General features: G+C 37.1%; 1 long non-coding RNA gene across 4 annotated transcripts in view; it reads right to left on the reverse strand.

Annotated features, from left to right (window-relative positions):
* LOC132343016 (uncharacterized) overlaps positions 1-26,597 on the reverse strand; it is a 372,811-nt gene that overhangs the window by 168,768 nt on the left and 177,446 nt on the right. The window contains exon 1 of one of the 4 annotated variants that reach the window (XR_009491658.1): positions 7,741-10,775. The exons of the other annotated variants lie outside the window; for them this stretch is intronic. This is a non-coding gene — a long non-coding RNA (uncharacterized lncRNA). Of the gene's footprint in view, positions 1-7,740; positions 10,776-26,597 lie in introns of those variants that run through there. 4 annotated transcript variants of the gene reach the window in all.

Consider the following 26,597-nt stretch of genomic DNA (forward strand, 5'->3'; position numbering starts at 1 on the left):
TCTGTCAATAAAGGTAGTGGATGAGATGGAATTCCAGTGGAGCCATTAAAAACCCTAAAAGATGTTGCCATCAGGGTGTTGTATTGAATATGTAAGCAAATCTGGAAGACCCAGCAGTGGCCATAGGACCGGAAAAGGTGAATCCTCATCCCAATTCCCAAGAAGGGTAGTACTAAAGAATGTACTAACCATCGGACAGTTGCACTCATCTCCCATACTAGCATGGTTATGCTTAAAATCTTGCAGGCTAGGCTTCAGCATTATGCAAACCAAGTACTTCCAGATGTCCAAGCTGGGTTTAGAAAAGGCAGAGGAACCAGAGATCAGATTGCCCACATTCGTTGGATCATAGAGAAAGCAAGGGAATTCCAAAAAATATCTACCTGTTTCACTGACTACGCTAAAGCCTTTGACTGTGTGGTTCATAACAAACTGTGGAAAACTCTTAAAGAGATGAGAATACCAAGCCATCTTACCTGTCTCTTGAGAAACCTGTATGCGGGTCAAGAAGCAACCATTAGAAGCCTGTATGGAACAGATGACTGGTTCAAGATTAAGAAAGGAGTAAGTCATGGCTGTCTGCTGCCACCCTGTTTGTTTAACCTATATGTTGAAATGCCATCATGAGAAATGCCAGGCTGGATGAGTTACAAGCTGGAATCAAGATAGGCGGGAGAAACATCAACAACTTCAGGTATGCAGATAATACCATTCTAACAGCAGAAAGCAAAGAGGAACTAAAGAACATCTTGATGAGGGTAAGGGAGGAGATTGAAAGAGCCGGCTTAAAACTAAATATTAAAAAAACTAAGATCATGGCAACCGTGTCCATTACTTCATGGCAAATAGAAGGGGAAAATGTGGAAATAGTGACAGATTTCCTCTTCTTGGGCTCTAAAATCACTGCGGATGGTGACTGCAGCCATGAAATCAGAAGGCGATCGCTTCTTGGCAAGAAAGCCATGACAAACCTAGACAGTGTGTTGAAAAGCAGAAACTTTATTCTTCAGACAAAGGTCCGTATAGTCAAGGCTATGGTCTTCCCAGTGGTCATATATGGTTGTGAGAGCTGGACTGTAAGAAGGCAGAGTGCCAAAGAGTTGATGCCTTCCAACTGTGGTGCTGGAGAAGACTTCTGAGAGTCCCTTGGAGAGAAAGGAGATCAAACCAGTCAATCTTAAGGGAAATCAACCCTGAATACTCGTTGGAAGGACTGATGCTGAAGCTGAAGTTCCAGCATTTTGGTCACATGATGCAAAGAGCCGACTCACTGGAAGAGTTCCTGATGCTGGAAAAGACTGAGAGCAGAAGAAGAGGGGGTCAGAGGATGAGATGGCAGGATGGCATTACTGATGCAATGGATATGTACTCGGGCAAACTTCAGAGATGGTGAGAAACAGGGAGGTCCGTGGGTTACAAAGAGTCGGACATGACTGGGCAACCAAACAAAAACATGAATTATCTGACATTAGCTACTTTATAGGGCTTCTGAGGTGGCACAGTGGTAAAGAATCCCTCTGCTAATACAGGAGACACAAGAGACATGGGTTTGATCCCTGAGTTGGGAAGATCCCCTGGAGTAGGAAATGGCAACCCACTCCAGTATTCTTGCCTGGAGAATCCCCATGGAGATAGAACCCTGGCAGACTACAGCCCATGGGGTTACAGAGAGTCCAACATGACTGAGCATACACACACACACAGCTATTTGATGAATGTATAGTTGATCATACTCGGAAATGTCATGGTGAACCTGGAGCTTCTTGAGGGAAGAGTTTTTTTTTTAACATATTTGTGTTTGTGTCCCTAGCACGTAAAGGAGCATTTGACACATTATGTGCTTGCACCTAGTTGCTCAGGCGTGTCTAACTCTTTGGGACCCCATGGACTGTAGCCCACTAGGCTCCTCTCCTCATGGGGACTCTCCAGGCCAGAATACTGGAGTGGGTTGCCATGCCCTCCTCCAGGGGATCTTCCCAACCCAGGGATCGAACCCAGGTCTCCTGCACTGCAAGCAGTTTCTTTACCATCTGAGTTATAAGTAAAGCCCAAGAATACTGGAGTTGATAGCCTATCCCTTCTCCAAGAGAACTTCCTGACCCAGGAATCGAATCGGGGTCTCTTGCACTGCAAGCAGATTCTTTTCCAGCTGAGCCACCAGGGAAGCCCTTGACACATTACAGACATTTGATAAATATTAAGGCTTAAATTGCCTTAAATCCATTACAGAAGTAATAATTGCTCATCTGTCTACTTCTCTCATCATCACTAGTATTACATTAAACTAACATGGTCATTTTTTTTCTGGACTTTCAAACTGTTCTCCTTACAACTGCTGTTGGCAATACCAATTACATTGAAGATAGAGTATTTAAAAATGCAAATATAATCACAGGACAACACTCACCCACATATACACCCACCCACCCCCAAAACCATTAAATTGTATTTCATGACTCTATTGCTTTTATTATTTTCCACATTTATTGTGTGATTATTGAATTGATCTATGTCTTTCCTAACAGACTTTAAATTTTATTTTTAGTGCAGGAACTTAATTAGTTTTTGTCCTCATTACCATCTCCAGGTCTCTACAGAGTGCTTAGAATACAATGTGTGGTCAAAAATACTCAAAAACAAAATTCATCCAGTAGCAAATCTAAACTTGTTTTGAGTTATTTTAGCATGTTACTTTCATTACCTGAACTGAACAGGTAAAATAAAATTATGGAGGAATATTCTTGTCAAAGACATTATTACTTTGCCAACAAAGGTCTGTCTAGTCAAAGCTATGGTTTTTCCAGTAATCATGTACGGATGTGAGAGTTGGACTATACAGAATGCTGAGTACAGAAGAATTGATGCTTTTGAACTGTGGTGTTGGAAAAGACTCTTGAGAGTCCCTTGGACTACGAGAGATCCAACCAGTCCATCCTAAAGGAGAACAGTCCTGGGTGTTCATTAGGACTGACACTGAAGCTGAAACTCCAATACTTTGGTCACCTGGTGCGAAGAACTGACTCACTGGAAAAGATCCTGATGCTGGGAAAGATTGAAGGCAGGAGGAGAAGGAGACGACAGAGGATGAGATGGTTGGATGGCATCACTGACTCGATGGACATGAGTTTGAGTAAGCTCCAGGTGTTGGTGTTGGACAGGGAAGCCTGGGTGCTGCAGTCCATAGGGTTGCAGAGAGTCAGACACAACCGAGCAACTGAACTGAACTGAATTCATTATTGTCAAATTAATATAATTATTTATATTTAACCAGTCACTACAATACCTGTAATATTACAGCTTACTATTAACAGAAAAGCAGCACTACATCTCCTTGACACGGAGTGATCCTGCTTGTCAATTCAAAGACAACACTGAAAGAAACCCATTTATCTGTCTTTACCTATAATGATTATGTAGAAAGTGAAAGCATATTTGGCAGCTTTTAGAAGCATAAGCAATTCTAAATGGACAATAGGCAGTAAGTGGAAGCTGTAAAAAATTCCCATTCTGTTTGAGTCATTTGACTTTTAGCTCTTTGGGGAAACTTGTTTTACAGAAAAAAAAATGCATAGAAAACTCAAACTTACTACATGTAAATTCCAGAGCTTGTTATTTGGGGAAAAAAAAAAAAAAAGAGTTTTGAAGAACATTTGCAACCTGCTTTTTTTTTTATTGCTGGGTCCCAAGGCATGGCTTCCCAGAACTTTCCTTGTTAGTCCTAGGAGTGATGCATCTTTTGCTCTCTCAACAGCACCACGTCTCACAGTATCATCATCCATGTGCTCATGTTTCTTTCACTGGTTTATAAAAGTGTGAGGTCAAGATCTGGTTCTACCCACAGCAGGTGCTAAAGTTCAGTAACTCTATTGAATGCTGTGATCTAATTTACAAAAATTCAATTTATACTGATGACTTCTGTGACAATATTCACTGTGTTAAGTAGAAGATGCACCAAGGTACATGGGCCAACTGTAGTAGAAAAAATCATCACAGATGGACTGGCCCAAGGAGGGTAATGGTGATCGGGGCTGAGTTTGTCTTTGGAGTTCTTTTCCCAGCTCTGAACTCCATGTTGGTACCACTTCAGATCATCACCCTATCTTTTGTTCAATGGAATTAGGATTTAATGAGTTTCACTATGTATACATTGATATTGAAGACCCAGGTGAAGTATCTGATTAATTTTTTAAATAATTTTAAAGTGAGATTTTACTTAAAGGAAATATCATTACATTATAGCAGTTTATAATATTATGATAGAATAAATTCTTTGCAAAGTTTTTATTGAAAAACCTTTTTGAAAAGTTTTTACTATCTACAGAAGGATGCCAGCTTAAAATTCATAGAATATTAAAACAGGAAAAGTTTTGACATAATTTCTGGTTTAATACACTAAAGATTCAAAAAGATTAAGTGATTTTATTAATCAGCTGATAACAGATATTTATTCAGCACCTCCTGTACTAGACAAGGTACTAGGAACACAAAGGTGAATAAGAACAAGAATCTGATCACAACGAGTTTGCAGTGCAGCAAGGCACAAAACCTCCGAAAACCATGGCCCACGTCTTCCACATGTAGAGGAGATATTTACAGACTCTCAGCATTTAGAAAAAACTGTGGCTTTTCAGTGATCATCTTGATGAGCATATTAGTATTCATGGGGTGCTTATGTCTCTCCATAGGTACCATTGTTGTGGAACATATTCCATCTGAAAAGAAATAACCCCCTGAAGGGTGTGCATTTTGAATCTAAATAGTACCCTTTCTTTTTGAAATTTTAATTTTTGGAACTTAATAGAGAGTCTACTGGTACCAGAAAGAGGACATCTCCCCAAAATCATCTTAAAGTAGCTATAGAATCCCAAAAGGCTAATGAGTTCTTCAGAGTTTTCCTAGTTATGGAGAGGAAATCATTAGTAACTTAAGACAGAAATAAAGAAATCATCTAATTAATGTATTCAGAGTTGAATCTTAATGTCCAATTATTCTCTTGATTTAACACAACCTAGTAACAACATAACATAGTCAGCAACATTGTATTAATGTTGGAAGAATTAATGGAAAGATAGCCTTGTGGGGGAAGGAAGAATATTTTTTAATCCTTTCCTTTTCTCCCATACAATAAGCGAATCTTCTGCTGAAGTTGATCATGTTTTAAAAAAAGAAAAACAAGTAACCCCACAGAATTTACCTGAAAACAATGTTGTGCTGAAAAGTCAGAATTATATTAATTAAAGCTTATAAAATATAATTTAAACAAAGGTCAGTCTGTTCAACTCCTTAAATATGAACAAATGATTTTTCTATCATTCATCCTAGTCTCCTAGTTCAGATCTATTGATTGATTAAACCAATGTCTATTTAAAATGTTTAATTTCCATATTTTATAAATGGTCCAATATTAAATAATACAAAGAGTAAAAAGCTAAAGTGCCACTCTCGTCACATCCATATCTGTGCTTCCATTTCTTGAAAGGATGAAAATTAAGGAAGATTTTTTTTTAACATTTTAGTATTTTACATTAAATTATATAACAGACAGTAGTAATAAAAAATTGAGAGTATACAAATGTATTAATTACAGTACAAATCTGTACCAATGTTTAACCCCTGGTCTCCCAGTTTTCCTCTACAAAAAAGAAAAAATTCCATCTAATTGTTTTCAGTTCTTTCAAAATTAAAAGTTCTTATCTTTTAAATATTAATAATTCATAAAATGCAATAGCCATATAACTGGCTTTATTTTAAAATCATTTAACTACATCTCACAATCCCTCATTAAAACATTAACCTAAATAAATTTGTTAAGATAAATTTCAATACTGCTTTAAACTTTCATCAAAGATGAACTTGTATTCTCTGGTTGTTTTTAAAAATTGTTTGCTTGTGTGTGGCCGTGCTGGTCTTCACTGCTGCACGTGGGCTTCCTCCAGTTGTGGCGTGGAGGGGCTACTGGTCATCGCAGGACATCTGCTTCTCACTGTGGCGGCCTCTCTAGTTGCAGAGCACAGGCTCCAGGTGTGCAGGCTCCAGCAGCTGTGGCCAATGGGCTCTAAGCATAGGCTCCGTAGTTGTGGCGCACAGGCTTTAGTTGCCCACGGCATGTGTGGAAGCTTCCCCGACCAGCTAAAGTTTTAAGCAAATTTCTATCTGCTTTGCCTCATCAGTAAGCTCAAGACTTGTTTTTAGTAGAATTCATTTCTAATTTCACTAGCCAGAGTCATGGGTACATTTGAAATGACTGATTTGTAAGTATATGTCTGAATAGTCTGTGTATCCATAAAGAAATAGTATTAAGCTTGCAATATACATACCAGAACCCATTCTAGGTACGGGATTCAGTTCAGTTCAGTTTAGTCACTCAGTCGTGTCCGACTCTTTGCGACCCCGTGAACCGCAGCACGGCAGGCCTCCCTGCCCAACACCAATTCCCGGAGTTAATCCGAACTGATGTCCATTGAGTTGGTGATGCCATCCAACCATCTCATCCTCTGTCGTCCCCTTCTCCTCCTGCCCTTAACCTTTCCCAGCATCAAGGTATTTTCCAGTGAGTCCGCTCTTTGTATCAGGTGGCCAAAGTATTGGAGTTTCAGCTTCAACATCAGTCCTTCCAATGAACACCCAGGATTGATCTCCTTTAGGATGGACTGGTTGGATCTCCTTACAGTCCAAGGGACTCTCAAGAGTCTTCTCCAACACCACAGTTCAAAAGCATCAATTCTTCGGCGCTCAGCTTTCTTCATAGTCCAATTCTCACATCCATACATGACTACTGGAAAAACCATAGCCTTGACTAGATGGACCTTTGTTGACAAAGTAATGAATGTCTCTGCTTTTCAATATGCGGTCTAGGTTGGTCGTAACTTTCCTTCCAAGGAATAAGCGTCTTTTAATTTCATGGCTGCAGTCACCATCTGCAGTGATTTTGGAGCCCAGAAAAATAAAGTCTGACACCGTTTCCACTATTTCCCCATCTATTTGCCATGAAGTGATGGGACCGGATGCCATGATCTTCGTTTTCTGAATGTTCAGCTTTAAGCCAACTTTTTCACTCTCCTCTTTCACTTTCATTAAGAGGCTCTTTAATACTAAATTAGATAACAAGAATTACAATCTCTTTCCAAACTAAATTCAAGAAATGGAATCTGACTTTGAGAACCCTGGAGTCTAATTGAAGAGATATAGTCCATGCAGGCGACATATATATGGCATTGTTATTAGTAATCACTGGACAAACAGAAATGTAAGAATTCAGAGAAGAGAAAATGACCACTATATGCTAATTGTCAAGAAATGTGTTATTTTTTTCTTTTAGAAAAACAGGGTTTAAACTGTCCTCAAAATATGTGTAAGAGTAAGATGCACATTTAAAAATAGACAGAATCCCAGAGGCATGAGGAAAGAGATCTAGAATACTTCTACAGGACAGTGAATGAGCACTGTATCTGAAGTCCAAAATTATTAAATGGGCATAATGGGAAATCAGGCTAGAAAAACAGTTTGGGAAAGCCAAGTTAGAGAATTTAGTCATTATGTGTCAGCAAGGTACCATTAGGGATGACTTTTGATGAGAAATGATATGATAAGTAATTATGTTTTATGAAGATTAGTTTGGGGAATTCATTTTTGTTTAATCATTCATGCTTCCATTCATTCAACAAATACTGATTCAAGCTCTAAAATATTCAGGTATTGTACTGTAATTAGAAGCAAGGACAAGTAAGATACATTTCTCACCCTCAAGATGCTTCTATCCTAGAGACAGAAGTGCCATTGATTGTGATGTGTGGCATGGTACAGCACCACTCTGAATACTACGGATGCTGAGAAGAAAGATTTCCAGATAATTCTTGTGATCCGAGAGAGAGAGATAATACTTGGGATCCTGGCAGAGCCAATTCTGGAACTACAACTTCGGATCTCAGTATGTGTTAATTATATGATGTGGAGAAGAGGAGGGAATGAAGACATTTAAGCACATGGACACACTTCTGTGAAGGTGGAAAACCGTAGCATGATGGAGCCATCTCTTTGTTGCTCAATGGCCCTTCTGTGATGTCACCTACAGCTGTAATACACAGTTCTGTGCAAACTCAGAGGTGACATCCCACTCCAACACTTCACACTTAAGGGTCTTTTCTCAAGTTCTCAAAGTCATTTAGCTTCTGAACAAATGCAGCCTGAAAGGGTTGGGGTGTTATACCCAAAGATATCCTTCAACCAGGGGAGGGGGAAGCAAGACATGGTAGAAGAATGACTCAGCTGCCTGCTCTTCTGACAATTCAGATAGTATGACAGGCTTCTCAGAGGTTTCCAGGAATGAATCTCTATCGCTCAGTATAGGACTTCACTGACATACCCTGAAAAAACACCCCATCACTCTATTCCTCCTCCCTCATTTCTGCTTCCTTATATAGCCACCAAATAAACTCCCTGCTACCAAGTCCTTGCCTGAGGAGAATCAAAAAGAGACAAAAATTTCCTATTGGAGGTGACTGTAGAGACATGGGTAGCAATAATGAGAGGGGTCTCAGTGGATGGAGGATACTTGCTTTTCAAACTAGAGGGAGCTTTGTGTGTCATGCTCAACTTTGAATTTTATCCAAAAAGTTATAGAGAATACTGAATGATGTTAAACAAGAGAATAACATGTTTAAAATCTTTGTTTTAAAAGATCTCCCTGGCAGCAGTGTAAAGAGTATGAATTGCAACACCATAGATGGAGAGTTGAGGTCTGATTTAGAGACAGTACTGTTATCCAGGGAGAAGGCAATGGCACCCCACTCCAGTACTGTTGCCTGGAAAATCCCATGGATGGAGGAGCCTGGTAGGCTGCAGTCCATGGGGTCGCTAAGAGTCGGGCACGACTGAGCGACTTCACTTTCACTTTCCACTTTCATGCATTGGAGAAGGAAATGGCAACCCACTCCAGTGTTCTTGCCTGGAGAATCCCAGGGACGGAGAAGCCTGGTAGGCTGCAGTCCATGGGGTCACACAGAGTTGGACACGACTGAAGCGACTGTTATCCAAGGAAGGTATTTTGAGTCTTAATTAAGGAATTAATGTTAAGGGATGGTAGGGATGAAAGTGAGAGTTGAAAACCATTTGCTTTTAGCACTTGGTTGGATGTGCGGAGTGAAAGAGAAGGGAGTCTGCTTTGGGACAATGTCTGAGTAGCAACACAATTTGTTCAGGGTCAGAATACAGTAGTAGTAGGTTGCGGGAGGCGGGTGGAATAAGTCCATTTTTCAGCATGTTAATACAAGGGCTTGAGGTAAAATTCACATGGAGAGATAAATAGAGAGTTTTTTATTGGTAGAGGTTTGGATCACAGACATATGCATATGTTGAACAGGCTTGTGTTAGGCCCTGTGATAGGTTCTTTTACATATGACTTCACTTAACCCTCATGGTAAACCTAAAATGTGGATTATTTTCATAACTTTGCATTTGAGAAAATAGATTCAGAAAGGTCTTTTAATTTGTTTAGGATCACACAGCAAATGAGTACTGGTGATAGTATTTGAACCCAGGTCTGAAAGTTTGAATAATGCTTTTACACTATGTCACTCTGGCTCCACAATACTGATTATAACACCATCATCATCTTGAAATAGCTGATGATTGTAGAGCTACAGTTTTCAACTACAGCAGATAAAAAAGGTAACAGGACCCACAGGACCCACACTTGTACCACAAATAGCTTGACAGTATGCAAAACCACGGAGCTAATCTATTACCCTACCTGCAATGAAACCCACTTTATACAGCTGTCACATTGTTATAAATGGTTCTACCCAATACATGGGATGAAAGTAATATTATCTTTGTGAGTTTATAAAGCATGTCAGCAGTTATAATTAAAAGCAAAGAAGGAAGAAAAGTGCTCATCTTAAGTAATATACTCAAGATCTACAGGATGAAGGGTGGTAAAAGATGTGTTTAACAGCACAAAGTGGTAGGTGTTATTTTCACTGGAGTGCTTCACAGAACAGATGGACTCCTAAGAGTGAAAGGGTGAGGTATCTTGTGTGTGTTCAAGAAAAAGCAGTTCTGGGTGTAGAGTGAAGGCTTGGGAGAACACACATACAGCTCTGAGTGGGCAAAGATTCAAGACCACGGTTATACAGAAATTTAAGTTACAATTGTAGTGAGGATCAAGACTTAATAAGGAATAGAGAGAATATATAGAGAAAAATTGGCTAGTGCATATGTGTACATGGGACACATATTAACAGAGACTTCTAAAGATAGAATCATAAAATATTCAGATTGGAGAAGATCTGGCAGAGTATTGTAATTCACAAGTTCTACTTCCACCCTCATTCTGCACAAGAAGAAATAAATGGAAAGGTTAAGTGATTTTTTCCAAGATTTAAATCCACAAATGGGCTGGGCATTTATTTGTCTCACTTTATGGTAAATTGAAGATTTTATTATAAATGATAGTGACCCTTCCTATGCATCTTCCTATGTACCTTCCAATGCATGAATCTTATAATGCATGATTCTATCTTAAAATGTAGTCTTTTAATATTCTTGAAACAATAGGATCACCAAAGAGATGTAGCAAAATCCATGGGATTTGTGAGATACTTATTGGGTTTTGTTGTTGTTGTTAGTATTTTTAATCAATCATGTGAAGTTAGTTTATGGTCAACACTTCTTGGCCATAAACCTAAAGGATAAATATTTATAGAATCTCTGAAGTTCTATGGAATTATAGCTCTCTGAAATGGAAGTATCCTATAATTTTATAATCATTTTGAATATAAAAAAGATAATATTAATTTAAAGGTTTTTAATTTCTTCATGCAACTTGTGGTTCTCAAGCTTTAGGGAGAAGCACCTGGAGGGCTTGTTAACACACAGATCACTGGGTCTCACCCCACTGTGCATGATTCAGTAGGTCTAGGAAAGGCCTAGAAAATCTGCATTCCTCACAAGTTCCCAGTGGTGTCAATGTTGCTTGTCCAGAGACCTTCATCTGAGAACCACTGCCCTAATTAGATCATAAACAACCTGTGGATAGAAACTGTGTCTCACTCATTTCTGTATGCTTAGTGTCTACCATAATAGAAACTCAACAAATGTTTATTGGAATGAATAAATGACTAAGTGATTATATAAATGATGTCACTAAAAATGTTAGCTAATTTGGACTATTAACTGCCCAGTTTAAGAGTCTTCTTGTTACTCCCACTTATAAAGAAATTAATAAATCAAGAAAATATTAAGTAATTGCTGTCCCATTTGCTGAAAATGGAAAAGCTGAACTCTGTGTTGTCATGGATACAGTATTCTATTTTCAGTACTAGTCGTGTCCTACTTGTTAATGACTGTTACAGTAACCAATAGGAAAATAACACTTCACTCACCACATTTCATTAAATTTAACACCTCATATTAAGCTTAATGGGACAATAAGAACAAAGTTCTGTTTGCCAATTGTTTACAGAATTCCACCATTTCCCTGTAGTTAGTGACTTAGCATCAATCTTTATGAAAATCTCCCCAAATAAAAAGAAGATAGGAAAATAAAAGCTTTCTATTTGACTTAATAATGACCTCTGGGCTGGACATTTCCTGACATTTAACCAATAGTCAAATTAAAAGACTCTACTGTCTTTGATTCAGGGTCTCTGCTTCTACCACAGATTATTACCTTGCAGGAAATGCCCTTACTTTAGAACATTATAAATTTAATAGAAGAGAGAGCAAAATAATATGAATTCTGAGCACCAGGACCTTAAATACTTGCATTGTAAAAGGATAAATGCAAAATATGGTGGAGAAAAGACAAACTCATTTAACTTGAATAAAATCCTTCACAGTTTGATCTTGATGCCAATCACAATGAAATAATAACCTTAATCATTGCAACCTGGAATCATGTTACTTTATTTCCAAGGAAAATTGCACTGTGAGGGTAAAGAGCTTCCTAATGCATCAGGAGAGGACTGATTATAAACAAACAGTTCAGGCTCCAGAAGAAAAAAAGAGATAATTAAATATATTTAACGATGCATACATCTGAGCAAAAGATCAAGGAAATATTGGAAAATACAATCATTTAGAAGTCAAGGGGAATAAATAGGGTAGCAGAAAAGGACAGATAACTCAGAGGGACTGAATAAATCTCAGATAGGATATAAAAGACTGGAAACAGATGTTTATATTAAACTGCCAATGGAGTGATGAAACCATACAGATTGCGGTACCAATTTAACTGGAAAAACCTATGGCGAGCAGACAGAGATTTGAGTTGGAGCTCTGTTTTCCACCAGTCAACTAAAGGAGGTGACTGCTGCCGCTACTGCTAATGATGAATACCATATGCTAGCAAGAGACACAGCCAGTGTGCTGTGCTGTGTGTGTTGGTTTGGGAAGATATGTGTAATTTTCTTTATCTGATACAAAATTAGTGCAGCTTCAAATAGCTGCATGCAAAATGCCTGAAGAAGAGCTCATATTACTTCTCATTGAAAAAGTTAAGTGAATCATTTAAAATTTTTTTCATCTCAACACAGTAATTCAGCTAAAATAGTTTTACCTGATTTAGCCATGATATTGCCCTATTTTTTATTTTTTTTTAAATAGAGAGGAAGGCCTACCACAGAATAACCATATAGTCAAATAGTCAAATATGATATTAAAAAACAGGAAATTTGCTGCTGATAGACTTCTTTGAGTATGTGTATATATACATATATAATATATATATATTATATATATATAAACATATAAGGTTTACTTCTTGTATCAGCTAAGAAAGGGTCTAAAACATGTACTTTCATCATAAATTTCATTTCATATTGAAAAATGTCAATTTCCCAGTTTATAAAAAGCAATCTTCAAAAAAAGAAAATACTGGAGTTGGCAATTTGGAGTTGGCTGTTTTCTTTAAGGAAAAACTGTGGTCCGTATGCAAGGCTAAAATAAGCAAATGGGCAAGGTTGGAGAAAAAAGGAGATGGAAATTGGTGTATAAGTGATATTATTTTCTTTAATGAAAGCAGCTGTAATCTCCTTAATTCTGAGGCAAACACCTGGTTAACCTGATCAATTCAGCAGGAGAGAGAAAAAAAAAAAGAAAAGAAAGCCTTGGTTATCTCCTTTCATATCTGACATGACTGTTGATCTGAATTTTTTATGTCCCCATCATTATCTTAATGCCATATAGACATGGTCTCAATGTTTGTTGTTGTTGTTGTTTTTCCTCCAAAACTCATTAAAATACGGAGAGGAGAAAGGGAGAGCCACAGAATAACTTAAAAATATTTTGGGAGTCCTCATTAGAAAGAGTTTTAAGTACACTGGATTTTATTTTATCACATGGTAGTAAAATTTGGCCAGAGGAGAGATGTCCAGCCTGGAACTCCAAGGCCAAATATAAGTGCTGCAAAGCCATAACCACTGAGGCTTTGACCGAGCAGACTTGGAGCTGAGGAGAGCAGTTGCACCAGAAAAACCCTCTGCGCTACTAAAGCTACTACTTTTTAAAATGCCCTTCGCCTTACCAGCTGAGGTTCCTTTTACACTTATTATTATGGAAAGAAAAAAAGCTCTGACTGAATGTGAACCTCCTAACAAATACTATAAGATCAACAAATAATAAAATATGCCTACTAATCTAGTTCTGTTCTGAAAAATGAAAGAACTTTTTTTTTTAAAGTCAGTGTATGCTAGAAAACTGATAGAAGAAAATTAACTGTTTGTAGAGACATCACGCTACTGTCATTCCATTCCTTTCTATAGGCCTGGGACTTATTTTCCCTGCTGAAGTAGTCTTTTGGATCTCTAATATCAAGGGCAAACATGTTACTTGACAGCATTCCACACTTGTCTGTTGGGAAGACTTACACCACCTGATTCTCTCTCCTGCTCCTGGTCCAATGTTGACCTCCACCACAGGCCTAACTGTGCAGCTTCTCCAAGACTGCGTGTGATCAATCGCAGTGCCTAGTGAGCTAGCCTGAGTTCACCTTCAGATCCTTCAGAGTCATGAATCCTGTTGAAATTCTTCGCAAAGCTTTGCATTCCTTGCTAGGAAGAGCAATTACTCTCTCTGGAAAATTTGCAAATACTCCCTAACCTAACAAGGGAACTGGGGCATGCTTGAGGAAGCCAGACAGACACCAGGCTCTGCTCCATCCCCCACTATCCTGCTTGGGTTCCAAGAATCAACAATGAACTAGCAAGCATGGAAAGAAATTAGAATTGTAGAAGTGCCAAAGGTATTCCTTGGAGCGGTGAGAATATTGTGTTGTCATGTAAAAAAGCCCTTGAACGATAAAGGAACAAAGTCCAATTATTTTACTGGTTCCATGTTCATGTGAATTGCTGTCTAACTTCAGACTTCCAGTGATATCATAGTGCCTGAAATAATTAATTCACCTCTTACTTCTAAAACATGTTGGAAAATTAATTCCCAGTGCTAAGACAAATTTGGCAGCAGAACACATTACAATTTTGCAGGTTACCTGGCAGTCATTTTAAAATGTCATCTTGGGTAAAATGTAGTCTTCTATCTTCCCTATAGATGCAGTCTGTCTGATTCGTGGGCTTCATTTCTCATTATATTAAAGAAAACATATGCTTTTTTGATGTTTTTATAAAGGAATACAAGTTACCTTTCATAAACATTTATATAGATGCAAAAATATATAACTGTAAAAAGTATTAATTTATATCTACAAGTAAGCAAGAATAAATATTATATGAAAACCAATTAAATTAAACCTCATAAATAAAAGTTGGAGGTAAACTTTGATGTTATTGCATGGTTGTTTTTGAGGTTCATCATGGAAGGTACCTACATAATAATTTAATCTCAGCATTAGGGCAGCCTAGACTGCATTGAATTGCTCTAACTGGTGATAAACCCCTGGATTTGTATATAAAAACCTAAGAATGAACATTGAGACACCACTACCATCTAAGTTCTATAATTAGCACCCTGTCAGACAACTAAGGAAACAAACTGAGACATAAAAACAATTACAATGGTTGAAATTCTAGGTGTACTCAAATGAAAATATTTCTTCCATCACTTTAAGATTTCTTTTTCAAAACTAATGAGCAAGGCTTTAGAATGCACAAACTCTGAAGGAACCCAAATTCCTTTTGATGGGATCTCATTTGGGGTACTTCAGTCCCAAGAAGAGGCTATTTATGTGAATACTGCAGTAAAGAAAAAAAAAAAAAAAAAACCCAGACACAGCTGGTTACCCTTTCCTTTGGCAAAGAACAGCAATGGCCTTACCATCCTTATGTTTATGGCAACACAAACTACTTTATTTGAAAAGTCACTCATTTCTATGATTGCAGTGGACATGTTTTCATCAACAGAGCAGTTCAGGAGGAAAAAATTATTTTATTAGCTAATTTTCCTTTCATGAATTAGGGATTTTTCTGTGCACAGAGAGAAACTTCAAACCCCTCTAGAAATGGAAGCATGCCCATGGATTGACTACTACAGATCAAGTTTCCAGTGGGCTAATAACGTGCTCCAGTGAAAACATATTTTTAATTTGCTTTTAGGGTTATTTATTTTTTTATTATTACACTAAGGGTTTATAATTTAATGTCAAACATAATTTTGCACGAATTATGTGACTGTTCTATGATGCAGTAGATAAGCTCAGTGTGCCTGGTTGGCATGGTCTCAAACGATGTTTTTGAGAAAATGGATCACCATTTGGCAGGTTGCCAATTCCATAAACTGCTCGGTAGAACTTAAAAAGGAAAAAGTTGCAAAAAATTTTTGTGTTTGGCAAAAAATATTCCTAGTAATATTAGAAGCAGAAAAAAAATAATTACTCTCTATTGCCATCTACTAGATGTAACATAAATTGTATAAAGCTAATTAAGAAATTAAAAGGCTTCCAATTAAAAATTGCAAAGTCATAGTCATTGTAAATTGTCAACCAGCCAAGTGGAATCATATTTTTCAATGAGAATATTTGTTTAAAAATATAGTAGTCATCATAGTATCTCCAAGCTTTATGATCAGATTGCTAAACATTTAGGAGCCTCGACAAAGTGCCAAACATTATGCTGGGAATGGGAGATATACAAATAACAGCTGTACTGCCACAGCTTTTCAAGAAGTTCACTGTCTGGTGGAGGAGACAAACAGAGATGTCCTGCCAGAGTAATGCAGTAAATGTTGTAACGAAGTTATGCAGAGGGTCCTCTGGAGCACAGATAAGGGGCATCTGGTCAAGATTTGGGGGTGGGGTGAAAGGTCAGGAAATGGCCACATGACGAGACTGCAGAACAGATTTAGTGTTCTAAGTTGGAAGACAAAGACCCAAGAGAATCAACTTTTGAAATAAATATATATTTATATATCTACCCACAAGTTAAATGTAAATATAACATTTCTATGACATTAAGCCATTTTCACATGTGTCAGCTAATCCAAACCTCACACTGACTCTGTAAAGTTAAGGATGGGGGAGAGATATATCTTCACTCTACAGGTAGGCAAAATAAATCCCAGAACAGTTAGTGACCAAGGTCACCGGGGTAACAAATGTGTTGTAAGAAAGCCAAGAGCAAACTCTGGGACTCCTGACTTCCAGACCAACTGTCATGCTGGTGCACACCACTCTGCCATTATCCTGCTCATTTATCATATCATCACTAACAAAACAGCAATAATTGAACCTTTAGGCATAGAATGTGTAATTAGAGAATAATGTGAAATGTCATTTTGGCTCTCCAATTAAAACAAAAAACTTCATCAAGGTAACATAATCAGTAAGAATCCCATATATAAATACCATCCATTTATCAACCACAAATTCTAAATCAAATCATACAGAACATGAAATCAAAATTTTTATGTTTCCACACTATCAAATTCAAACAAATATTTTGGCGAATAAGTAAGTAAATCTGAAGGCTTAAAGCATTCCACTAGGCATCTGACCTACTGGACAGAGTAGTCACATAAGTTATCTAACCAATTTTAGGAAAATTGCTATGATGTTAATTGGGTTGCTGTGTCATTGATCTGATTTTGTCATAATGGTAAGTGAAGTAACTGAATTGTGAAACTTTCAGGAATTTTTATTTTTTGGTAAATTCAATTGTCTTTGTAGACAATCTTTAGTAGCATACAGTTCTACTTTTGAGTTTCTACTCTTGCCTCAAAGTATTTATTTTTGACAATATAAGAGATGTGAACATACAAAGCAATGACCTGACTTGGAATAACACAAGTACTTGAGGTTCTTTTCTTTTATTATTGAAGAGTTTTTTATCAAGCATAGGATGGTCTGAATCAATCTCTAATCCATATAGGAAAATACTCAGTGACAAAATACTTGCTTTTAAATGTTAGGGGAAAAATAGAATTTTCTGTCTACATAGAATCACAGAGTTGGTTACTAGCAATAATGACTTATCCTATTACTTGTCTACTTGGATTACTTAGGTAATCTATTGCAACTCCTCTTAATATTTTCTAGTTGCCTGTATCCTTACTACGTAAAAGAAACAGGCTCCTCCAAAGGCTGTATGTATGTCAGGTTAGCTTAGGCTATGCTGCAATAAGAAACATACCCCAGAATCTCAGCATAACTCATAAAGATTTAGTGACTGTTCATGCTAAGTCCTTTATGGGTCTAGTAGATTCTGAGCGATGTCACAGGGATTTAGAATATTTCTATCCTGTAATAATGTCAACAGGAACATTCCTGTTATAGCAGGTTATTGCATCAGAGAAAGAGAGAGCTGAAGAATCTACACATCAGTTCATAGATGCTTTTTTATCTTTTCACTTCCCCTCCCAGCTTTTTGCCCAGAAGGAATCAGATGGGACTGGCTGACTTATAAAAGGGAAGGGAATGTGGAATAACCCTTGTATATTCTGTGAACAGCAAAATTTTTTGTCATACTGGGCGTGGTTCTAGTGCAACTTACACTACTAACATCCTCAGAAACTCAAAGTCCCTAATTTAAACATATCACAATATAGATTATGCATCTAGAGTTAGAATGAGTATTAAATGTTAAATAATAAAGGAGATAATATTTTAAAACAATAATAAGAAAAAATTACACAATTTCTAAAAACCAACCAAGTAGAAATGAAACTAATCTTCCAGATCATTTATATTTTATATTTTTATTTATATATTCCTTCACTAAATCTATAGAAATCCTGTATTCTAGGAAAAGAAGACTCAGTCAGACTCTAAAATTCATCTGAAGTGATGATGCTATAAGCACCTGGATCTTGGACTGAATCTACTTTGATCTTAATCTAATATCTCTGTTCTTGCTACTTTATCATGCTGACTCCTCAAGCGTAAATTGATCAGGAAAATGATCAATATTTTCCTTCAATCCAACTAAAATTACAAACAAACAAAAAAGCACCACAAGTAAAGGTAACTCTAATCCAAGATTCTTGAGTGTCCTAAGAGCAATAACGTAAGAACTGAGTTCAAAAGTAATAAATTAGTCTGCTAATTCAAGAAAGCCAAATGAAGAATGAAAGAATAAAAGTAGCCTATGAAATATGAGGATTTTAAAATGCAGAAGTTAAGGCTTGACACCTGTAACACAAAGAATCTAGTGCCTTGATCAAGACCGGGCTCTGGCATCAGACTAACCTGGGATGATTCCTGATTTGGTTAACCTTTCCATGCCTCAATTTCCTTTCTCTATAAGTTGAGCATAAGGTCTACCTTATTAAGTTATTATGAAGATTATTTTAAAGGAATTTATATTTGAAGTGTTGATCACAATTATTGCAATGCCTTTTCCTGAAAGTAGAAAGGTCTTAAAAGGCCTCAAGTCACAATACTTAATATTGTGAATAATACCCTGGCTAGTGTGAGACTGCTCACGATAGTTTCTCATGTGACTTATAGGGCTTTTATGTGGATTTTTGGTCATGAAGTGGGATACATATTATTATAGGATGCAAAGTGCCATATGAAACCTACATGGCACTGAAAACTCATTCTAAATATCACAACTTATCTGAAATAATAGAAACCTTCCCTACAAAATACATAAGCACTCAAAAATTAACATAAATTCAATAAGACTAAAATAACTTGTCTCAACTTTTCTACAACCTTAAGAAAATTTCCCATTATATTTTCATAGTTCCTGATAACCTAGTAAGTTGTTAAGATGGGCAAAATAACTCATGCCCCCAGCAAGTGACTAAAAATATAGGTTAAGATGTTAATCCAACTTAAATCATCTGTGATTTCAGTAACTTGGTTTTACACAATACTGTTCAGCACATTTTCTAGTAGTCATGTATGGATGTGAGAGTTGTATAAAGAAGGCTGAGCACTGAAAAAGTGATGCTTTTGAACTGTGGTGTTGGAGAAGACACTTGAGAGTCCCTTGGACTGCAAGGAGATCCAACCAGTCCATCCTAAAGGAAATCAGTCCTGAATATTCATTGGAAGGACTGATGCTGAAGCTGAAGCTCCAGTACTGTGGCCACCTGATGCAAAGAAACAACTCATTGGAAAAGACCCAGAATGAGAAAAACAAATCAGGCATAACCCAGATAGCAGCATTACAGCCTTGAAAAAGATCCTTTCATTACTACGCATTAAATCTTTTGATGAAAATTTATAAAATCAAACACTCCTTTCTATAACTGAATGTTATCTCAAGTGTCTCAAACAAGACTATACCATTTGTCTTTTGGAAAGAGTATTCAATATAATTCATTTTCAGTTTCAAGCAGTCCTCAAGTAAACAAGAATTGTAAAGAGAAGTAGTTGTACTATAGGACCAAAAGTCAAGTGTCCTGGATTCCAGCTATCAGATCAGATCAGATCAGTCGCTCAGTCATGTCCGACTCTTTGTGACCCCATGAATTACAGCATGCCAGGCCTCCCTGTCCATCACCAACTCCCAGAGTTCACTGAGACTCACATCCATCGAGTCAGTGATGCCATCCAGCCATCTCATCCTCTGTCGTCCCTTCTCCTCTTGCCCCCAATCCCTCCCAGCATCAGAGTCTTTTCCAATGAGTCAACTCTTCGCATGAGGTGGCCAAAATACTGGAGTTTCAGCTTTCGCATCATTCCTTCCAAAGAAATCCCAGGGCTGATCTCTTTCAGAGTGGACTGGTTGGATCTCCTTGCAGTCCAAAGGACTCTCAAGAGTCTTCTCCAACATCACAGTTCAAAAGCATCAATTCTTCGGCGCTCAGCCTTCTTCATAGTCCAACTCTCACATCCATACATGACCACAGGAAAAACCATAGCCTTGACTAGACGGACCTTTGTTGGCAAAGTAATGTCTCTGCTTTTCAATATGCTATCTAGGTTGGTCATAACTTTCCTTCCAAAGAGTAAGCGTCTTTTAATTTCATGGCTGCAGTCACCATCTGTAGTGATATTGGAGCCCAGAAAAATAAAGTCTGACACTGTTTCCACTGTTTCCCCATCTATTTCCCATGAAGTGATGGGACCGGATGCCATGATCTTCATTTTCTGAATGTTCAGCTTTAAGCCAACTTTTTCACTCTCCTCTTTCACTTTCATCAAGAGGCTTCTTAGTTCCTCTTCACTTTCTGCCACCCATTTTACTAAAGTATTTTATTCCTCTGTTCCTCAGCTATATCATCTATTAGATAAGGAGTCTGCAGATAAGATGATCCTGCGAGTCCCAAGTGAAAACATCTAACTCTCGTCTTTGTTCAATGCCATTCTTAGACCAGTATGTGTTTCCCTCAAGAACAAAATGCTTCCCCAAATACAGTAAACACTGACCACCAAAATATAGTAAACTCTGACCACACACAGACTATGTAACAATCTAAAAGAGGACCATATCTTAGGAAAACAGAATGACTCAGTATGAATGGATGGATAGTTGTCTAACATCACATAATAGCAGACAACTTGGGCCTGGTATAGCTAACCATTCATGGTAAATTCAACCAACCACTTTAAATAGGGGTATTCCAGATTGTCTCAACCTCACTAAATGGTAATCTTTGTTTGAAACAAAAAAAAGAAACTTCGTGAGTCACAGGGAATCAGACTAACTTAAGACCTAACAACAATTCTACTAGTTATTATTTCTTATGAAAGTGTTAGTAGCTCAGTGGTGTGCAACCCCATGGACGGTAGCCTGCCAGGATACTCATTCCCCAGAATTCTTCTCAAATCCTTATTAAATGTCATCTTGTGTGTTAAGAAATTAGTAGGCATTATTTTATGGAATCCTCTCAACAATTGTAGGTATTAGATAATGTTATTCACATTTTATATGAAAAAGATGACTCGACTTTTTTTTTCTAAGGTTGCATTATTGATGTATGTAAAAGCTAGTATTTGAACACATTTCTGTCCAACTCCAAAGCCTATATTCCTAACTACTGCTTTATGTACAATATCTCTGTTGGAAGCATTCTCCAAATCTTCTAATAGAGTCTAGAAAGACTATTTTAGGAGCATATGGTGGGGAACAATATGTATAATTCTGCTGCTTAGGCAAGGGTTATTTTAATAGCCATCCACCTTAAACCAGGATTCTACTTGTCATTTCTAAAGTAAAAGCTTTGCAATTTAATAAAAAGAGACTAATTCATTGAAAGATACTAAAAGTAAGATGAATAAAAGTGATATATCTCTCTTCCAGAAATAACATATCTATTCTAGGGTCAGACAGATTTGCATATAGTTCAAGTATCAGATTACTGCCATAATCTTCAACTGCCTTAAATGGAGGTAGATTTAGAACAAGAATATTTTCTAAATTTTTTTTCTAATTTTATTTTATTTTTAAACTTTACATAATTGTATTAGTTTTGCCAAATATCAAATTGAGGTATAGTTAATTTATAATATTGTGTTAGTTTCAAGTATACAGGAAAGGGATTCAAAGAATATATATAGTCTTTTTCAGATTCTTTTCCATTATAGACTAAGATACTGAGTATTGTTCCTTATACAATACAGTAGGTCTTTGTTATTTACCTATTTTATATATATAGTAATGTATATATGTTAATCCTAAACTCATAATTTATCTTTCTTGCCTTCCCTTCTATCATCTTTGATAACCATAAATTTATATTCTATGTCTTTCTATGTTTTTTAAATAAGTTCATTTGTATCACTTTTCAGATTCCACAAAAAAGTAATGTAGTGATATTTGTATTTCTCTGTCTGACTTCACTTAATATGATAATCTCTAGGTTCACCCATGTTGCTGCAAATAGCATTATTTCATTATTTTTATGTCTGAGTACTATTCCATTATATACCAAATCTTTATCCATTTGTCTGTTGATGGACATTTATGTTGCTTTCATGTCTTGGCTATTACAAATAGTGCTGCTATGAAATTTGGGGTGCATGTATATTTTCAAATTACAGGAATGGGATTGTAGGACCATATGTTAATTCTAGTTTTAGTTTTTTAAGGAACCTCCATACTATTCTCTGGGTTCGATCCCTGGGTTAGGAAGATCCCCTCGAGAAGGAAATGGCAGCCCACTCCAGAATTCTTGCCTGGAAAATCCCATGGACGGCGGAGCCTGGTAAGCTACTGTCCATGGGGTCTCAAAGAGTTGGACACGACTGAGTGACTTCACTTCACTTCACTTATACTCTATAGTGGCTGTATCAATTTGCATTTGCATCAACAATGTAGGAGGTTTTCCTTTTCTCTACATGCAGTCCTGCAATTATTATTTAGACTTTTTAGTGATAGCCGTCTTGACCAGTGAGTCAGTTCAGTTCAGTCGCTCAGTCGTCTCCGACTCTGTGACCCCATGGACTACAGCACACCAGGCCTCCCTGTACATCACCAACTCCCAGAGTTTACTCAAACTCATGTCTGTTGAGTCGGTGATGCCATCCAACCATTTCATCCTCTGTCATCCCCTTCTCCTCCCGACTTCAACTTTTCCCAGAATCAGGGTCTTTTCAAATGAGTCAGCTCTTCGCATCAGGTGACCAAAATATTGGAGTTTCAGCTTCAACATCAGTCCTTCCAATGAACAGCCAGGACTGATTTCCTTTAGTATGGACTGGTTGGATCTCCTTGCAGTTCAAGGACTCTCAAGGGTCTTCTCCAACACCACAGTTCAAAAGCATCCATTCTTCAGCGCTCAGCTTTCTTTATAGTCCAACTCTCACATCCATACATGACTGGAAAAACCATAGCCTTGACTAGACGGACATTTGTTGGCAAAGTAACGTCTCTGCTTTTTAATATGCTGTCTAGGTTGGTCATAACTTTTCTTCCAAGGAGTAAGCGTCTTTTAATTTCATAGCTGCAGTCACCATCTGCAGTGATTTTGGATCCCAAAAAAGTAAAGTCTGCCATAGTTTCCACTGTTTCTCCATCTATTTGCCATGAAGTGATGGGATCAGATGCCATGACCTTTGTTTTCTGAATGTTGAGCTTTAAGCCAACTTTTTCACTCTCCTCTTTCACTTTCATCAAGAGGCTCTTTAATTCTTCTTCACTTTCTGCCATAAGGGTGGTGTCATCTGCATATCTGAGGTTATTGATATTTCTCCCGGCAATCTTGATTCCAGCTTGTACTTCATCCAGCCCAGCGTTTCTCATGATGTACTCGGCATATAAGTTAAATAAGTAGGGTGACAAAATACAGCCTTGACCTACTCCTTTTCCTATTTGGAACCAGTCTGTTGTTCCATGTCCGATTCTTACTGTTGCTTCCTGACCTGCATACAGATTTCTCAAGAGGCAAGTCAGGTGGTCTGGTATTCCCATCTCTTTCAGAATTTTCTACAGTTTATTGTGATTCACACAGTCAAAGGCTTTGGCATAGTCAATAAAGCAGAAATAGACGTTTGTCTGGAAGTCTTTTGCTTTTTTGATGATCCAGCAGATGTTGGAAATTTGATCTTTGGCTCCTCTGCCTTTTCTAAAACCAGCTTGAACATCTGGAAGTTCACAGTTCATGTATTGTTGACTGTGAGACTTGGAGAATTTTGAGCATTACTTTACTAGTGTGTGAGATGAGTGCAATTGTGCAGTAGTTTGAGCATTCTTTGGCATTGCCTTTCTTAGAGACTGGAATGAAAACTGAACTTTTCCAGTGCTGTGGCCACTGCTGAGTTTTCCAAATTTGCTGACATATTGAGTGTAGCACTTTCACAGCATCATCTTTTAGGATTGGAAATAGCTCAACTGGAATTCCATTACCTCCACTAGCTTTGTTCATAGTGATGCTTCCTAAGGCCCACTTGACTTCACAGTCCAGGATGTCTGGCTCTAGGTGAGTGATCACACCATCATTATTATCTGGGTCATGAAGATCTTTTTGTACAGTTTTTCTGTGTATTCTTGCCACCTCTTCTTAATATCTTCTGCTTCTGTTAGGTCCATACCATTTCTATCCTTTATTGAGCCTATCTTTGCATGAAATTTTCCCTTGGTATCTCTAATTTTCTTGAAGAGATCTCTAGCTTTTCCCATTATATTGTTTTCCTCCATTTCTTTGCACTGATCACTGAGGAAAGCTTTCTTATATCTCCTTGCTATTCTTTGGAACTCTGCATTCAAATGTGTATATCTTTCCTTTCCTCCTTTGCTTTTCACTTCTCTTCTTTTTACAGCTATTTGTAAGGCCTCCTCAGACAGCCATTTTGTTTTTTTTGCATTTCTTTTTCTTGGGGATGGTCTTGCTCCCTGTCTCCTGTACAATATCATGAACCTCCATCCATAGTTCATCAGGCACTCTATCAGATCTAGTCCCTTAAATCTATTTGTCACTTCCACTGTATAATCATAAGGGATTTGATTTAGGTCATACCTAAATGGTCTAGTGGTTTTCCCTATTTTCTTCAATTTCAGTCTGAATTTGGCAATAAGGAGTTCATGATCTGAGCCACAGTCAGCTTCCAGTCTTGTTTTTTGCTGACTGTATAGAACTTCTCCATCTTTGGCTACAAAGAATACAATCAATCTGATTTCGGTTGACCATCTGGTGATATCCATGTGTAGAGTCTTCTCTTGTGTTGCTAAAAGAGGGTGTTTGCTATTACCAGTGCATTCTCTTGGCAGAACTCTAATAGCCTTTGCCCTACTTCATTCTGTACTCCAAGGCCAAATTTGCCTGTTACTCCAGGCAAATTTGCAGTTGTCTAAAAATTAGTGATACTGAGTTAAATAAGAATTCGGATAGATGTTTCTGCCTTGTTAAATTTTGCCAATAGAAAAATGCATATATACATTCAGCTCCAAAGTAAAACCATTTGGAGCAAAAGCTTTTGTCTCCTAAATTTCTTTTTCACAGTATGCCCTTTACTAATTCTACTATAAAATCCACAAATCTAATTAAGAATGTTTGAACCAGCAAGAGAACTTTGCAAATAATTTTTATCCCAGTTTTAGCTCACAAATATAGATACTATTTCATTTGCTATGTATTCAGATAATTCTTTTCCTTAAGAAAAATATTTTTAAATTCTAGAAATGTCCACAAACTAATTATACTAATCTTTCCATCATCACAAGAAACACAGTTGTACCTCTTGTGGCTTGTAATGGTAATGGTAGGCTTCTGCATCATTGCTTTGACAATCTGCCACTGATTCTTGTGGTCTTCATCTTGGTCTCCAAACACTTAAAAACAGCTGGCAATCTTGATGGAGAATTACTTTCTCACTTGTTGGTCCTTGAGCTTTTTAACAACTTAAACTATTGTCATAATGATGTGGCCATGCCCTTGGGCTTCAATCTGATACAGCCACCACACTCTATGGTTAGAGCCTCTTAGAATGGTCCTGAAATACTTCTTAGAGTTCCAATCTGAAAACTTCTGAGAAGAAATTTGTTATTTAATATATTTCTTTCATCTAGCATCAGATATTTATAAATAATTGGAGTTAGGAAAATAAGCATCAGCACCAATATAATAGCAGGCATTTTATTTTTTTAATAAATATTCTCTTAAATCCACACCTTGAGAATTGCCTAACTTAGTGAGATTACATGGCTTTAATATAGAGTGTTATAAAATATAATTGCATTAACATAATATCACTAAACTATTCCCTTAATCACTAGGTTAAGGGAAATAGTAAAAAATAAGTGTAGAAAGAAGATAACTTGAGAAGACTATAAAGAAAACAAGGGGGGAAATGTAGATAAATAGTACTGAAACCAAGAAGAAAGGAATGGGAAAAAAAAAGAAAATTATCATATGGTAAAGATTGCAGATTACTATAGCACTCTGCTGAGTTGAAATACAGCATTATAACACCAAGATGTTAGTGGACTGCAGTTGTATGATTCCATTTTTTTAAAAAGGTCAAAATCATTATGTGAGTTTCAAAATATGGGATATAACTTGTAGGTTGTGGGTCATTTTGGCTGGGTGAAGGGGGTCTAACCTTATCAGAGACTGAAATAGCAAAGGTTATAAAGCATACAATTTCATAAAATAAATTAAAATGTCATTGCTATTTTGGGGATTCACTGTTAGATTATTGTTACTTTTATAAGTCAGTGTTGGCCTCTGAATCTTCTCCTATATGACTGGAAGCAAATCTATAAAGTCTTGGTTGATTTTGTTAAAGCGTTTTTGGTGGTAAAGAATGATGTTAATGACAA

This window comes from Bos taurus, chromosome 2 (genome assembly GCF_002263795.3).
Source record: "Bos taurus isolate L1 Dominette 01449 registration number 42190680 breed Hereford chromosome 2, ARS-UCD2.0, whole genome shotgun sequence".
Classification (NCBI taxonomy): Eukaryota; Metazoa; Chordata; class Mammalia; order Artiodactyla; family Bovidae; genus Bos; species Bos taurus.